Source organism: Staurois parvus, unplaced genomic scaffold (assembly GCF_062004578.1).
Source record: "Staurois parvus isolate SC_StPar_1 unplaced genomic scaffold, SC_StPar_1.0 ptg001044l, whole genome shotgun sequence".
In the NCBI taxonomy this organism is placed as follows: domain Eukaryota; kingdom Metazoa; phylum Chordata; class Amphibia; order Anura; family Ranidae; genus Staurois; species Staurois parvus.
The window spans coordinates 2,839,630-2,857,548 of NW_028318840.1; positions in this window are offsets into that span (position 1 = coordinate 2,839,630).

Consider the following 17,919-nt stretch of genomic DNA (forward strand, 5'->3'; position numbering starts at 1 on the left):
GATACTGGAATTTTAGCTTTTTTATATTAGTAATGGCGGTGATCAGCGACTTATAGCGGGACTGCAGCGGGCATTCTGACACCGGGGGGGAACTGACTAACTGCCAGTGACATCTGCACTGATACCAATACAGTGATCAGTGCTAATAAAAAGCACTGACACTGTACTAATGGCACTGGGCAGAAAGAGGTTAACATGAGGGCCGATCAAAGGGTTAACTGTGTGCTGTGTGTGTTTTACTAGGGAGACATGCTGTGCGAAGAAGTACACAGCAGCATGTCCATGCTGACAGAAGAGAGACCTGTGTTGTTTACACACAGTTCTCTTCCACATCAGTTCAACATGGCTGGTGTTGGCGGGAATCTCTGGCCGGGACCCGGTGATTGACATCCGTAGCCGCCAATTTCAAATTACATATATAGTGCTCAGAAGTCGCCAACTGTCTGCAGAGTCAATAGCTAAAGACCTCCAAACTTGGTACGGCCTTCAGATGAGCCCAACAACAGTGTGTAGAGAGCTTCATGAAATGGGTTTCCATGGCCGAGCAGCTGCATCCAAGCCTTCCATCACCAAGTGCAATGCAAAGCGTCGGACGTCGTGGCGTAAAGCACGCCGCCACTAGACTCTAGAGCAGTGGAGACGTGTTCTCTGGAGTGACCAATCACGCTTCTCTGTCTGGCAATCTGATGGATGTGTCTGGGTTTTGCGGTTGCCAGGAGAACGGTACTTGCCTGACTGCATTGTACCAAGTGTGAAGTTTGGTGGAGGGGGGATTATGGCGTGGGGTTGTTTTTCAGGGGTTGGGCTTGGCCCCCTAGTTCCAGTGAAGGGAACTCTTAAGGTGTCAGCATACCAAGACATTTTGGACAATTTAATGCTCCTGACTTTGTGGGAAGAATTTGGGGATGGCCCCTTCCTGTTCCAACATGACTGCGCACCAGTGCACAAAGCAAGGTCCATAAAGACATGGAGGAGCCAGTTTGGGGTGGAGGAACTTGATTGGCCTGCACAGAGTCCTGACCTCAACCCTATAGAACACCTTTGGGATGAATTAGAGCGGAGACTGTGAGCCAGGCCTCCTCCCCCGACATCAGTGCCAGACCTGACAAATGTGCTTCTGGAAGAATGGTCCAACCTTCCCATAGACACCCTCCTAAACCTTGTGGACGGCCTTCCCAGAAGAGTTGAAGCTGTTATAGCAGAAAAGGGCGGGGCCAACTCAATATTGAACCCTACAGACTAAGCCTGGGGGGCCATTAAAGGTCATGTGCGTGGAAAGGTCGGCGGTCCAATACTTCTGGAAGAATGGTCAAACCTTCCCATAGACACCCTCCTAAACCTTGTGGACGGCCTTCCCAGAAGAGTTGAAGCTGTTATAGCAGAAAAGGGCGGGGCCAACTCAATATTGAACCCTACGGACTAAGACTGGGAGGCCATTAAAGGTCATGTGTGTGGAAAGGGCGGGGCCAACTCAATATTGAACCCTAAGGACTAAGACTGGGAGGCGATTAAAGGTCATGTGTGTGGAAAGGGCGGGGCCAACTCAATATTGAACCCTACGGACTAAGACTGGGAGGCCATTAAAGGTCATGTGTGTGGAAAGGGCGGGGCCAACTCAATATTGAACCCTAAGGACTAAGACTGGGAGGCGATTAAAGGTCATGTGTGTGGAAAGGGCGGGGCCAACTCAATATTGAACCCTACGGACTAAGACTGGGAGGCCATTAAAGGTCATGTGCATGGAAAGGCCGGCGTCCCAATACTTTTGGCAATATAGTGTATGTATTCATTGTGGATCTATAATGTAAGAATGGAGTTTGGTCGCTCAGCCCGGTCCGCACATGATTAGGACTCCAGAGTACATGTGCAAACCTTAGTAAATCAGGTCCTTCATCTTATTTGTCTTCTTTCTTTTCCCTTTCATTTTTTTATTTTTTTTTTCCTGAGCGTCCTCCAATTTCGAGTTCATTTCATGCAACCCGGCTCAGAAATTGAAAGCAATGACCTGTGGAGGTGGAGCTGTAAAACTATCTAAGAAACATTAGGAGCTACATATTTTCGCTGTCTGGAGAATATTCTCTCGCTGCATTACATTGGACGTTCCAGGATTCCGGTGTAGCATTTATTACCGCCATCCAGCGTGATAAACATTTATGACGGCTCGGCATGGCGGCGTGTGATAGGAATACGGAGAAATCGCAAGGTCCCACTGCAGAACATTTTGATATCTTGTCTAAATCAACAATCGTAACACATTTTCTCAAGAAGGAATTTTAGCCGCGTGAGCCGCGCAGTTTCATTCTGAAGTTATTTTTTACTATCATAACACGTCCGGTGTGTTTTAAAACTCAATAGCTCTTTTATAAAGTCATATGTAAATACAGCCGAAGAGCGGATTGGCTGGGGCCTATGTGCAGGCAGTTGAATATATCATGTTTGGTATCTAACAAACTGTAATTTAATTCTGCTAAATCATATGCTGGTTGCCGGATTGTGAGGCCAAAGCAGAGTAAAAAAAACTCCAGCTCAGCTATTGACACGCCCCTTGGACCTTTTTTTGTTGTTGTGATTAGATGAGAAGCCCCGTCTTCATGGTCATATATATATATATATATATATATATATATATACAGGGGGTTAATTACTAAAACTGGAGAGTGCAAAATTTGCCGCATCTGTGCATTGAAACCAATCGGCTTCCAGGTTTTATTGCCAAAGCTTCATTGAACAAGCTGAAGTAAGAAGCTGATTGGCTCCAATGCACAGCTGCACCAGATTTTGGAAATCAACCCCATAATATGAAATATGGATAATGCAAACCATGATTTGCAAATGTGCATGTGTACACAATTTTTGACTTGCAATTTTTGGAAAAAATTTAAACGAGACCCTCATGCATCTTGGCTTACTGATTTTGTGCGAACAAGAACATTTATTGCCCACGTAATTTACTCTGCACCCATGATAGACAAATAGAAAAGTGATGTTAGAAAAAGATCGAGTGGTCCATTGAGTCTGCTGTTTTTGTTTGTTTTGGTTTTTTTTTTTGGGGGGGGCTGTTTTTTTTGTTTTGTTTTTTGGTTTTATTTTTGTTTTGTTTTTTGCTGTTGTGTATTTTTTTTTTGTTTTTTGCTGTTGGGGTTTTTTTGTTTTGTTTTTGTTTTTTTGTTGTTTTGGGTTTTTTTGTTTTGTTTTTTGCTGTTGGGGTTTTTTGTTTTGTTTTTTGTTTTTGTTTTATTTTTGTTTTGCTTTTTTGCTGTTGTTTTTTTTCTGTTTTTGTTTTTTGCTGTTGGGGTTCTGTTTCTCAGTTTTGCGGCGAAGAAGGAACAATAAAAATGCAGGCATGGCGCAGGACAGAGCACTCGGGACAAAATGTATGTGAAATGGTATGATACAGGAATGGAATACTATGTGATTTTAGTGAATGTCACTTTTTTAAATTTTAAATTTTTGTTTTTGTTTTATTTTTGTTTTATTTTTTGCTGTTGTGTATTTTTTTTTTTTTGTTTTTTGCTGTTGCGGGTTTTTTTTTTTGTTTTTTTTGTTGTTTTTTTTGGTTTTTTTTGCTGTTGTGTTTTTTTTTGTTTTGTTTTTGTTTTATTTTGTTTTGCTTTTTTGCTGTTTTTTTTTTTTTTTTACTGTTGGGGTTTTTTGTTTTTTTTTGTTTTATTTGTGTTTTGTTTTTTTTTTGCTGTTGTTTTTTTGTTTTGTTTTTTGTTTTATTTTTGTTTTGCATTTTTGCTGTTGTTTTTTATTTTTGTTTTGTTTTTTTGCTGTTGGGGTTATTTTATTTTGTTTTTTGCTGTTGGGTTTTTTTTTGTTTTATTTTGGGGTTTTTTTTGTTTTGTTTTGTTTTTTGATGTTGGGGTTTTTCGTTTTGTCTTTTGTTTTTTAACTTTTTTGTCTGAGTATAGATCTATGCTTGTCCCACGCATGTATAAAGCTATTTACTGGTGGCTGGCTTACTACCTCGGCTTGAAGTGTATTCCAATCATCAACTACTCTTTCAGTAAAATAGTACTTTCTGAGATTAGTTTTGAACTTTCCTCCAGTTAAAGCGGAGTTCCAGTTGATTAAAAAAAAAAATCAAATGAATGTCAGCAGCTACAAAAACTGTAGTTTCTGACTTTTAAAATACAGACACTTACCTGTCCCTCTGTCCAGCAGTGTCCTCACCATGGCTGGTTTCATCGGCCGTCTTCTCTCCCCGGCGCCGGCATCTTCAGTGTGGGCAACCAGCTGTGACAGCTTGCGGGTGCCCACTGCACATGCACGAGAAGTGCTGCACTTTGTGAATAGCCCCCGTAGTCTTCTGAGACCTGTCATGTGTCCCAGAAGACTACGGGGAGGGAGGGGGAAGGACAACTTCTGCTTCCAATCGCCCTAGGCGATTGCAACGGAAGTTGTAAGCGGGTACCTTTCAAATTCCCCCCCCCGCTTCCCAAAAGTGCCAATCATTCATGGGGAGCTGGGGACAATGCATTAACCACTTCCAGTCCGGACACTTTTACCCCCTTCCTGACCAGGGCAATTTTCAGCTTTCAGCGCTATCACACTTTGAATGACAATTGCGCGGTCATGCAACACTGTACCCAATTGAATTTTTTACCGTTTTTTTTTAGACAGATAAAGCTTTATTTTGGTGGTATTTATTCACCGCTGGGATTTTTATTTTTTTTGCTATGTAAATCAAAAAGTCAAAAAATTTTGAAAAAAAGTGTTTTTTTTTTTTAAATTTTGCAAATAAATAATATTTCATCATAAATCTTTGCCAAAATTTATTCCGTTATCTTTTTAGTAAAAAAAAAATCCAAATTAGTTTATAACCAAAACTTTTAATTTTTAAACATTTTTTTTTACATTTTTATTTTATTTTTTTATATCATTATTTTTTATTTATTTTTTTTTTTTACATACTGTCACCCTAGCAGTACAGTATCACCATGGTGACACTGTACTACTTTTGGGGAGTGATGAAGTTTTTCTTTTTTTTTTTACACTGATTGCTTTTACACCCATATAGGATGTAAAAGCAATCATTTCTCTTTCTCTCTGTCTGCATTCTTGCACTCATTGAGAAGTACTGAGTGAGCTGTGATTGGTCACACCCTGTCACATGGTACAAGGCTGTTGTGAATAGCCCTGTACCATGTGACCTCTGTGATCATTCAGATTTCACACGTAGTAAGCAATGATGTCACAAGTGACATCTTGCTTACTACTTTGCATGTGATCACTGATTGGCCAATCAGTGATCACATGATCGGGACCTCGTACAGAGGTCCCATCCGACGATCGGTGTTTCACTGTGTCCGGAGGACACAGCGGGCATCAGATCACGGTGCTACGCGCTCCCAGGGAGCGCGCACAAGCAGGGTGCGGGGAGGCCGCTTATAAACGGCCACCCGACCCTGCACTGCCACCGTCCATCCGTTTATATGCAACGGCCGGTCGGGAAGTGGTTAAAGCAGAACTTCCCCTCTTGGGTGGAGCTCCGCTTTAAGGTCATATCCCCGTGTTCTTGATTTTGGCTTCATGTTGAGAGTCCTGCCCTCCTGAACCCCATTCACCACCTTGATGTATTTAAAGGTTTCAATCATGTCTCCCCTTTCCCTTCTTTCCTCCAGACTGGACATGTTAAGTTCCTGAAGTCGCTCTTGATATGTTTTATCCCCCCCCAGACCTTTCACCATTTTTGTTACCCATCTCTGGACTCCTTCTATCTTATCGATATCTTTTTGGAAGTGAGGTCTCCACACTGATGCACGCTCACAGGCCTCTGCATGCATGCTGTAGGTAGATGGTAAGGTTTGCCATGGAGTATAAATGCCAGGGTCTGAAATGTACATAGGCCAAGCCATATGGTGCCTAAATCAGAATTACAATGTATGTAAGCACCACAAACCGAAAATGCTATGTAACCTCCCTAGCGGTCTGATTATATCCATATTTCTGTGCTCAAAGCGGTACATTTTTTTGCATGGGAATATGTATTTTTTTTATTGTAGGCCTATAATTTTTAGGAATAACTCACTGAAATCTGTCCGAACAAGAGTCTAGTAAACATCCCGGGGATGATAAAACTTGGAACACGAAATCATAAATTATAATTTAATAAATAATCATAAAAAATAATAATAAAATAATAATAAATTTAATTCAATAATATAATCAAACCAAAAACACTGAAATGTGAAATATAGCGCCAAGTTCGCACATCGCTGAGCAAAGTCGCAGAATCGTTTTCAGTGTCTGATGAGGAATTTCCCCCACGAATCATTATCACTCAATTCTGCAAGTGGTTCTGATTTACTATCGCTGTTCTCTAGCCGGTCTAAAACCGCTTTTGACCTAAAGGGACGCTTTTTGGACGCCATGGACGTTTCTCAGTTTCCAGGCAGAAAGAACAGTAAAAATGCAGGCAGGGCGCCGGACAAAGCATTCGGGACAAAATGTATGTGAAATGGTTTGATACAGGAATGTTATACTATGTAATTTTAGTGAATGTCACTTTTTAAAATTTTTAAAATTTCCCGCCAGTTCCTTCCCCCGTACTTCCCGTACATCCCGACGCTCACAGGGAACGGAACCCGGAAGACAGATGCTGGCATCAGCCGGAGGAGATGGGCGGGGACACTGCAGGGGGGACATCGCGGGAGTGCAGGACAAGGTAAGTACAGAAGAGATCCCGGTACAACGCTGCAGAGTATTCCCGAGTGTAGCTCAGGGTTACCGCTTTTGGCACTGATAATTAACCCCGAACTACACTCAGGAATACCGCCGGGGGGGGGGGTTAATTCATTTTTGATATTCAAAGCAGGGGCGGACTGACCATTTGGAAACTCGGGCATTGCCCAAGGGCCCGGGGTCAGTAGGGGGCCCCATGAGATGCCCCTGGTACCTTTTTCATAGGCTTTTTTGAGTTTGGGCAAGGACACAGGGGCCCCATGATCCCCTATTGCCCGGGGACCCCATGAGCTGTCAGTCCGCCCCTGGTTCCAAGCAAAATCCCCCATCTATCCGTGTCTCCATGCTTTATTTTGCAGAGAATTCACTTTGAACCCCCCCCCCGTAGTATTTCTAGCCATCTTGACTAAGTGCCCGGCCATACAGATGCGATTTCAGATGAAATTTGCAAATTAAAATCGCTCCTGAATTGGCATCTAATGAACGTGAATGTCAGTCTCTTCACAGGTGCGATTTCAGATACATAGAATACAATGGAAATCGCACCGCGAATTGCAAGAAATTGTTGAAAACTTTAACAAGCAGCCATAAAGTCTTCAGAAATCGCACCTGAAATTGCACACATATCGCAAAATTTCCAGTGGTGTGACTGGGGACATAGACAGATGATTCATGAAACATTTACATGGGGAATCCTTCTGCCCTTAGCTCAGGTTTGCAAGCAGGAAGGTGTGCTTAGCTGAGAAAACGCCTCCTCCCCTCCTGAAGACTCCTGGAAGGTATGACATAATTTTGGCCTAGGACAGACACCAGGAAGTAACTGAACAAATGTAAAAAAAAAAAAGTTTAAAACAAGTAAAAATAATATACCTTGCAATCTTTTTATTACTGATAGCACCATAAAGATTAAAATGGTGTTGATTAAGGCAGTGGCGTTCTACTTTAACGACTTTAATACCGGACACTTTTACGCCCTTCCTGTCCAGGCCAATTTTCAGCTTTCAGCGCTGTCACACTTTGAATGACAATTGCGCGGTCATGCAACACTGTACCTATATACCGTCCTTGGACCCCTTCTCTTCTCCATCTACACCTCCTCCCTTGGCAAACTCATACGTCTTCAACTATCACCTCTACGCTGACGACACTCAAATTTACTTCTCCACCCCCCACCTCACCTCCACATTCTCCGCCCGCATCACTCACCTCCTAAATGACATCTCTGACTGGATGTCGCTCCATTTCCTCAAGCTTAACCTCTCCAAAACCGAACTCCTCGTCTTTCTCCCCAGCCCGCGCCCCCCCACCCCACCCCATCCTATCCATCACTACCAACAACACCACCATCAAACCCGCCCCGCAAGCCAAAGTCCTTGGCGTCATTCTGGACTCTAACCTTTCCTTCCTGCCTCATGTCAAATCACTTACAAACACATGCAGGCTCCACCTCCGCAACATCGCCAAGATACGCTCCTTCCTTACCCCAGACACCACTAAACTACTCGTACACTCCCTGATTATCTCACGCCTGGACTACTGCAACTCCCTCCTCACCAGCCTACCCCAGTGCAGGCTCTCCCCGCTTCAGACCATCCTGAACTCAGCGGCCAGACTCATCCACCTCTCCAACCGCTCCACCTCTGCCACCCCCCTCTGCCTATCCCTCCACTGGCTCCCTATCGCCCAACGCATTAAATTCAAACTACTAACCCTGACCTACAAAGCCATTCACAACACTGCCCCTGACTACCTCACCAACCTGATTCCCAGGTACCACCCTACCCGTACCCTTCGCTCCTCACAGGACCTCCTTCTATCCTGCTCCCTGGTCTCCTCCTCACACGCACGTCTGCAAGACTTTTCCAGGTCCTCCCCCATCCTCTGGAACTCTCTACCCCAATCCATCAGACTGTCACCTTCCCTCCTCATCTTCAGGCGCTCCCTGAAAACCCACCTCTTCAGGGAAGCCTACCCCACCCTCACCTAACAGCCGTTCTCCTTCATTCCTCCTACCACTCCATCCCCACAGCCATCTCCTCCTGTACCACTACCCCCTCCCTCCTAGATTGTAAGCTCAAAAGAGTAGAACCCTCTAACCCCTTGTGTGCTGTTTGTAGTTGCTGTACTGTTTCATGTATTGTCCCCCCCTCTATTCTACAGCGCTGAGTAAATCCTTCTTGCGCTATATAAACTCGATATTAATAATAATAATAATATTTGTATCATTTTTTCACACACATAGACCTTTATTTTGGTGGTATTTAACCACCACTGGGTTTTTCAATCTTTGCTAAACAAATGAAAAAAAAACAGGAAAAAATGTTTTTTTTTAGTTTCTGTTATAACATTTTGCAAAGAAGTACTTTTTCTTCTTCACAGTATTTTTGACAATTTTCAAATTAATTGTGAATCAGTTAATTGGTATAAAATTGCATGGTAAGACTTCATTAAAAAAAAGTAATAGTACCTACAAGAAAAAAAATACAAAAAAATATATTGTATAGTTAGTAAATGCCTAGAATAAATAGACAGCAAGCTGATACGCAGACCCAGATAAATGGAATGCATTGTGTGTTGCTCATTGATTGCATAGTTGTATTTTTATATTCCATTCATCTTATATTAATTTTTTTAAATTGGTCTTTGTGTGACCTTTCTTTGTAGCTGTGCCATTTATTTCACACTTCAATATTTCACTGATTTTGTGCTTATCAATAACAAACAATAATATAATTCAACAGTTCGCAATTTATCATTGTTAGGCCCAATCAGGGAGAAAATTAAAAGGGAGGGGTCATTATACTGGTAACATTTGTTACAGTTATTTGGGAATATAGTTCTAATGTTTTTCCTCCTAGACATTGCCTGTATTTCATAATGTTAGAAAGAAAAAAAACATTATTTTCTGTGCAGTCTTTTGGTGTAATAACATAACACAGCTTGGAGGAGCTCCAAGGCATGCAACCTTACTAGTAAATATTAGGTTAAAAAAGAAAAAATGTCTTGGAAGAGGTTAATATGCTTTGGTATTTCAAAGTGTAGGGAACTGTTATTTTATACACTAGTTGTGGTTTTTTTACATTTATATACAGCCACTACCATAGAGGTCCCATTACAGATAAGTCCCTAGGTGTGCTTCCTGCCCCTACAAGGAGGTCAAGAAAACCCCAGGATGTTATTGTCAGGGCAGGGGCCGAGGAACGGACAGGCAGGCCTAACAATGTAACGCACTGGCTGACGACAACCACTACCCACAGACCGAAGTCCCTCAGGGCGCGGAGTCTAAGTCCCAGGCTGCCCTTCACCAGGGCCCCTGATGGTGGGGATGGACTTGACGTAGCCAGGAACCAGGTCGCGGCCCCCGAGACACCTCAGCTGCGGTAATGACCGCCGCCAATGGCGTGTAGCTGGTGGAAGAGACAAAAGAGTAGTCAGGTCAACAACAACAGGACAAAACAGTACAGGACAGCAGACGAGAATCACAGGTCACGAGCCGGGTTCATCAACAGAGGGTCAGATCAAGGGAGAATACAAAGAATAGTCAAGTCACAAGCCGAATCAGATACCAGGAGAGTCAGAACAGAGTAATAGCAACACAAAGACACAAGACACAAGTGCAAAGAGCATGTGCGGGCCACAGGCTTATATGTCATCAGCCACACCCCTCTGGGGGATGGACCACAGAGACCTGAAGGCATAAAAGGATTCCCATCATGCACAGCAGAATCCAAGATGGACGCCAGCACATGGAGTAACATAACCTCAGGGAAAAGGTAGGTCCTTGACAGTTATATAGTTTGTTTTTCCAGGAAGTATCAGGCAGAGGGTGCCAGCCTGCCATGTGCTGTGTATTTGGGGAGAACTGTATGGTGATTCTGTGAGTATTGATCCAGATTAACAAGGCTGCTGTCTATCTAGTTCAGCAATGGGCAAACTACGGCCCGCGGGCCGTATACGGCCCGGCGGACCTTTTAATCCGGCCCGTGGAGCGTGATACTGTCAGGATGGCTGTCAGGAGACTGGTGTAGCATGAAAATCTGTCTCCTATGAGGATCTGTCCCCCTCGACGTATCTGCGCATGTGCCGGAGATCGCGATCGGCTGCTAATGCCTGAAACTGGCACATGCGCAGATACGTCGAGGGGGACAGATCCTCATAGGAGACAGATTTTCATGCTACACCGGAACGGCGCGGGAACACGGTGAGAGGAACGCGCGGAGCAAAGGTAAGTGAATTGACACAGGGGGGACTTGGGGACTTAATATGGGGGATGAATTAATATGGGGAATGAATTACTATAGGGGGGATGAATTACTATATGGGGGATGAATTACTATGGGGGATGAATTACTATGGGGGATGAATTACTATAGGGGGGATGAATTACTATGGGGGATGAATTACTATATGGGGGATGAATTACTATGGGGGATGAATTACTATGGGGGATGAATTACTATATGGGGGATGAATTACTATGGGGGATGAATTACTATATGGGGGATGAATTACTATGGGGGATGAATTACTATGGGGGATGAATTACTATATGGGGGATGAATTACTATGGGGGATGAATTACTATATGGGGGATTAATTACTATGCTTACTATGGGGGAATATTACTATACTTACTATGGATGACACATACACATCATTCATCTACTCTGGGTCCGGCCCCCGGGTCCAATATATGAACCCATTGCGGCCCTCAAGTCAAAAAGTTTGCCCACCCCTGATCTAGTTGTTACTGAAGCAGATTAGGTCTGCCTCTGTTATATTTCAACTTCTGTATTGGAACCCTAATATCTCTGTAAGAGAGAGATTTGTGGTTCATTATCATTATTCTATTTACACACTGCAGAATCCTTATAGTTTATATATATATATATATATATATATATATATAGATCAGTGTTTTCACCTGCATAAGACTGTCAGGTGAACTTTCTGTTAATTGCAGTGTATCTTTGCAGCCTCTTTGCTTAAAGTCATAGCATCCTTATTGGTCTGGATCTCCCTTTAGCTAGGATTAGCATAGGTGCCCGCAGTCTTGCCAGTTGACTCGGAGCCCACTGTCGTGCTTGGTGACTCGGTGCCCGCCGCTCCGCCTGGGGGCCCGAGACCTGTCGCTCCGCCTGGGGGTCCGGCGCCCGCCGCTCCGCCTGGGGGTCCGGCGCCCGCCGCTCCGCCTGGGGGCCTGAGACCTGTCGCTTTGCCTGGGGGCCCGATGCCTGTCGCCCAGCCTGGGGGCCCGATGCCTGTTGCCCCGCCTGGGGGCCCGATGCCTGTCGCCCCGCTTGGGGGCCCGATGCCTTTCGCCCCTCCTGGGGGCCCGGCGCCCGCCGCACCGCCTGGGGGCCCGATGCCTGTCGCCCCGCCTGGGGGCCCGATGCCTGTCGCCCCGCCTGGGGCCCGATGCCTGTCGCCCCGCCTGGGGGCCCGATGCCTGTCGCCCCGCCTGGAGTCCTGCCCGATGTGCCTCTGCCCGGAGTCCTGCCCGATGTGCCTCTGCCCGGAGTCCTGCCCGATGTGCCTCTGCCCGGAGTCCTGCCCGATGTGCCTCTTCCCGGTGTGCCGCTGCCCGATGTGCCGCTGCCCGGAGTCCTGCCCGGTGTGCCGCTGCCCGGAGTCCTGCCCGGTGGGCCAGTCTCTGATATCCCGCCAGTTACCAGACCCGGGAGGTGGAACATTTTGCCCAGCTAGGACTGTTTGGAGCGTCCTGAGGCCGCTCCTTGAGGGGGGGGTACTGTCAGGAATGGACTGGCCAGCAATGGTGGGTATCACCTGCCTTATGAGCTGCAGTACCAGGGCTGGCCAGCGGGTGCTCCCAGCAATCAGAGACTCAACCTTGCAGCCAGCAAAACACCTGAAACTGCTTATGCTGGTGTATTTAAGGGATGGCCAGACCTGCAGACTCGGCCTTGGTGTATGTGTTTTCCTGGGCCCTGTATCTTGCATCCTGTTCCTGTTCCTGTCCCTGTCCCTGTCCCTGTTCCTGTCGCTGACCCTGCCTGATCTGATCTCTGCTGACTTCTCCTGCTCTGACCCCGGCTCGCTCCTGACCATCCCTCTGCCTGACCCTCTGTACCTCGCTGTCTGCTACCTGTTGAACCTGGCTTGTGACCCCGACCATTCTCCGCTTGCTCCCCCTGTACCTACCTGCCCGATTGATATTTGACCCGGCCTGCCTGACGACGCTTGCTTTGTATGTACTGTTATCTGTGGGTGGTTGGTTTGGTTTTTTTGCACTGTGTTATGTTTTAGTATTGCACTGCGTTTATGTTTGTATTGTTAGTGTTAATAAATTATATTGTTTATAATATATCTGAAGTCTGCGTTTCCCTGCATCAGTCACACACCTCTGGTCATACCCGGGAGCCCTGACATATGCATTGCTGCAAGACCTTTCTGTCTCATAAAGCCATGTTCATTCTTAGTCATGCCTTCATTTCCAAAAATCTGTTTCCTAACCCATAAGGCCTCCATTGTTCCTAGCCATGCCTTAATTTTCAAAAATGCTATTCCTACCTCATAAGGCCTCCATCATCCTTAGCTATGCCTTAATTTCTAAAAATACCTTTTCTTAACTCATAAGACCACCATTGTCTTTAGTATTGCCCTCATTTCCAAAAATGTTTCTCTAAACTCATAAGGACACCATCACCCTTAACAAATGACTTCATTTCCAAAAATGTCCTTTTCTAACTGATAAGACCACCACAGTTCTTAGTCTTGCTTCAGTTTCCAAAAATACCTCTTCCTAACTCATAAAGACACTTCTCCTTAGCCATGCCTTCATTTCCAAAAATATCTCTTCCTAGCTGATAAGGCCACCATCGCCCTTAGCCATGCCTTCATTTCCAAAAATACCTTTCACTAACTCATAAGGCCACCATTGTCCTTAGACATTGCTTCCTTTCCAAAAATGCCATTTCCTAACTGATAGCCCCACCCCATCACTCTTAGCCATGTCTTCATTTCCAAAAATACCTTTTCTTAGCTCATAAGGCCGCCATCGTCGTTAGGCATGCCTTCATTTCCAAAAATGCCTCTTCCTACCCCACAAGGTGACCATCGTCCTTAGCCATGCCTTCATGATTCCATGTCTCCTTTACAGTAACACCCTGCTGTCTAGTATAATCCAACAAGACTTTCAGCTGTGGTCCATCATACATATTGCTGCAAGACTTATCTGTCCTTGTCAGCACTCCTCATCAGCTGCCCTTATCTCACAGAATCTTAATTTGCCTTGACTAGAGTACACCACTTACTCATGCTATAGAAGTTCTGGGAAGGCATGCTTAACATTAGCATTGTGACCCTAGCATTATTGCCTTCTGATTTCTGCTGCTAGATAATCTCCAGTTCTTTTTCATTGCTCACATCAGCCATTATATGGCTTCCCAAAACACCCACACCTATAGAGTAACCACCAAAGTGTAAATTTTCCCTTTCAATTCAGTATTTTATACACTTTTTTAATATTTCCACTTTATGTGGTATGTGATAGAAAGATGTCAGAATTCACTGCATTGCAGTTTGTTGCATATGGGGCTGTCTTAGGGTGCTTGTGCTGACTATATGTCCACAGCCAATGGGCTACGTAAGCATCAAAACTGGGCTACAGAGAATTGGAAGAAGGTGGCCTGGTCTGAATTCAATAATGATTTTGAAGAGCATAACAATGAGTTTGAGATGTTGACTTAGGGGGGTATTTGTATGATATGCTGGAGAAACAAGTCCAATCCATGGATGCCCCACCTCTCAACTTAAAGAACTTAACCTCCCTGGAGCCATTGACCCCTTCCCACCCAGCTCTGGTGTCCCTTTAACAGGGTCTTTACACTTAGGGTGGTGGGAAGGTCATGTGACCCATATGATCTTCACCATTCTAACTCTCTTAACCTCCCTGGCGGTATTCCCGAGTGTAGCTCGGGGTAAAGTTTCAGTACCACAAGCGGTAACCCTGAGCTACACTCGGGCTTACCATGCGGCGCTGCTCCGGGATCTGTTTTTCTCTTACCTTGTCCTGTGCTCCCACGATGTCCCTCCTGCAGTGTCCCCTGTATTGTCCTCCGGTGGATTCCGGCATCTGTCTTCTGGGTTCCGTCCTCTGCGACGTTGGGACGTACGGGGGATGGAAAGGCGGGAAATTTGAAAATGACAAAAAGTGACATTCACTAAATTCACTAAAATCACATAGTATTCCATTCCTGTATCAAACCATTTCACATACATTTTGTCCCGAGTGCTTTGTCCGGCACCCTGCGTGCATTTTTACTGTTCTTTCTGCCTGGAAACTGAGAAACGTCCATGGCGTCCAAAAAGCGTCCCTTTAGGTCAAAAGCGGTTTTAGACCGGCTAGAGAACAGCGATAGTAAATCAGAACCACTTGCAGAATTAAGTGATAATGATTCGTGGGGGAAATTCCTCATCAGACACTGAAAACGATTCTGCGACTTTGCTCAGCGATGTGCGAACTTGGCGCCCTATTTCAAATTTCAGTGTTTTTGGTTTGATTATATTATTGAATTAAATTTATTATTATTATATTATTATTATTTTTCATGATTATTTATTAAATTATAATTTATGATTTTGTGTTTCAAATTTTAACATACCCGGGAGGTTTACTAGACTCTTGTTCGGACAGATTTCAGTGAGTTATTCCTAAAAATTACAGGCCTACAATAAAAAAAATACATATTTCCATGCAAAAAAATGTACCGCTTTGAGCACAGAAGTACTGACATAATCAGACCGCTAGGGAGGTTAAAGTATCTGTCGACAGATACAACAGCATGCATTCAGAGGTCTAGTGGAGTTCATGCTTCAATTGGTTATAGCCGGTGGTTAAACTGTTTTGGTTGATCAATGTATAACACTGTTAATACACTTCCAATATGAATATGTGCAATTAAAGTCATGTGTGTTTATTTTTCCTTCATATAATTATTTGTGCAATTTTTTTTATTGGCTTTATTTTTTTTTCCAGTATATCTTTAATTACATTTTCTTTTAAGAAAAAAATACCTTACAAAACCATCATAAATCTTTTTATGTCATACATATAAACTTTATCCCCATACCCACCCAAATACACCCCTGTCCAATCTCGTCTTATCCTCTCTTTCCTCTCCTATTAATCTAGTCTGGCTCCTTGGTGAGCCTTACATCCGTTCCAGAGCCCAAGCTTCCGAACTCTGTGAAACATGATACCACCCTAAGGATGACGCACGCCCTGATGTAGACTGCCTAGTACCCTGCCCATTTCCTAGAGGAAGACAAGGTTTGGCTGCTCTACACCTAGAGGAAGGAGAGTCCGCTAAGACGGCCCAGCTCATCCATTCCGTCCCATGAGGGGGACCTCTGGTTTATGTATTACAGGTGTATTGAAAATACGCATCTGGTGAGTGTGAATTCTCACTATTTGTCACCAGACCACAGGATCGGAAAGTCACTAGCAACTCTTGAATAGTTCACTCATCACAAACTGTCACCATTTATTTATTTATTTATTTATTATTCTAATATTATATTGTGTTACTTCTTTTATCCATATGATTTGGAGAGCGTACTGAATATAACATATCTCATTGGAGTATATATATATATATATATTTTTTTTTTTTTTAATGCTGCACTTTCTATATATATATTTATGAGGTTTTTTTTTGGTTGCCTTGTGTGCTATAGCTGCTATCATCTGAAACGCTCACTGACTACATTTATCTTTATTATGTATATAGATCTCTTTAACCATTTAAATTGTCTGGTACTACTATCAGGGGACCTTTCATTTTTAAGTGTTTTTCTGAAGTTCTAAACTCATACGATTTACCCCAAATCTTTCTAAACTTTTCCATTTCATCTTTCTCCATGTAACATAGTTCCTCCATCCTACTAACATATTCTACTCTGTCTATCCAATCCCTCATTGTTGGTGGATCCTGGGCCTTCCAAAACCTAGGCATTAAACCCTTTGCCGCACCAATCAGATGATATAATAAACTGTTCTTATATTGTTTTACCGACAACTCTGTTCTATAGAAAAGATATACCCATGGATCCTTCTGGATAGATGTCCCCCAAATCTCCTGTATATGATAAATTATCTCCTGCCAATATAACTGAATATTTGGGCATTCCCACCATACATAAGCCATTGTCCCTATTGCCCCACATCCTCTCCAACATAAAGGTGATACTTCTTCCCTCTGTTCATGTGCCACACTCGGTGTACAATACCATCTAGACAAACATTTAGAATTCAGCTCAACTATATTCATGTTCATCATCCCGTGTATGAACTTAAACATTTTCCTCTTCTGGTGATCATTCATATTTATACCCAATTTTCTTTCCCAACCCTCCAATAACGACGGTGACCCAGCTCCCTCCAATTCAACTAGGATGTTATATGTCCACAACTTGTCTTGGAGCTCAGCAGTCTTTCAAATGGGAGCATGTCCCCCGTTATCCTCAGAGGCTGCGGTAACGTACTTCCAGTCGGACGCCATCTTTGTGCACCCATTCAGCTACACCCATTGTGAAGGGAAATATCTGTTTATGCTGTTCACAAGAAGGAGGATTATGTGAGTGAATATCTTACTGTTACCTACATTTATTAATAAAAGCAGTATTACACTATTTGGAGCTTCTGCTCAGGGACGGACTGACAACTCATGGGGCCCCCGGGCAATAGGGGATCATGGGGCCCCTGTGTCCTTGCCCAAACTCAAAAAAGCCCATGAAAAATGTACCAGGGGCATCTCATGGGGCCCCCTACTGACCCCGGGCCCTCGGGCAGAGCCCGAGTTTCCAAATGGTCAGTCCGCCCCTGGTCCACCAATGGTATCAGTAATGAATTATATTTCCAACCAGGGGGGGACTGACAACTCATGGGGCCCCCGGGCAATAGGGGATCATGGGGCCCCTGTGCTCTTGTCCAAACTCAAAAAAGCCTACGAAAAAAGGTACCAGGGGCATCTCATGGGGCCCCCTACTGACCCCGGGCCCTCGGGCGGTGCCCGAGTTTACAAATGGTCAGTCCGCCCTTGTTTCCAACCCATAACCTTGTATAAACCATCCCAAACTCTCAATACATCCCGTGTCAGTGTACTACTATTTTCATCTAATGGATTTAGTTTGGAATACTAGGGATCGACCAGTGAGATACAGAAAAATATAATATGAGCATACATCTGTGACCAATAGTCTATGACCATA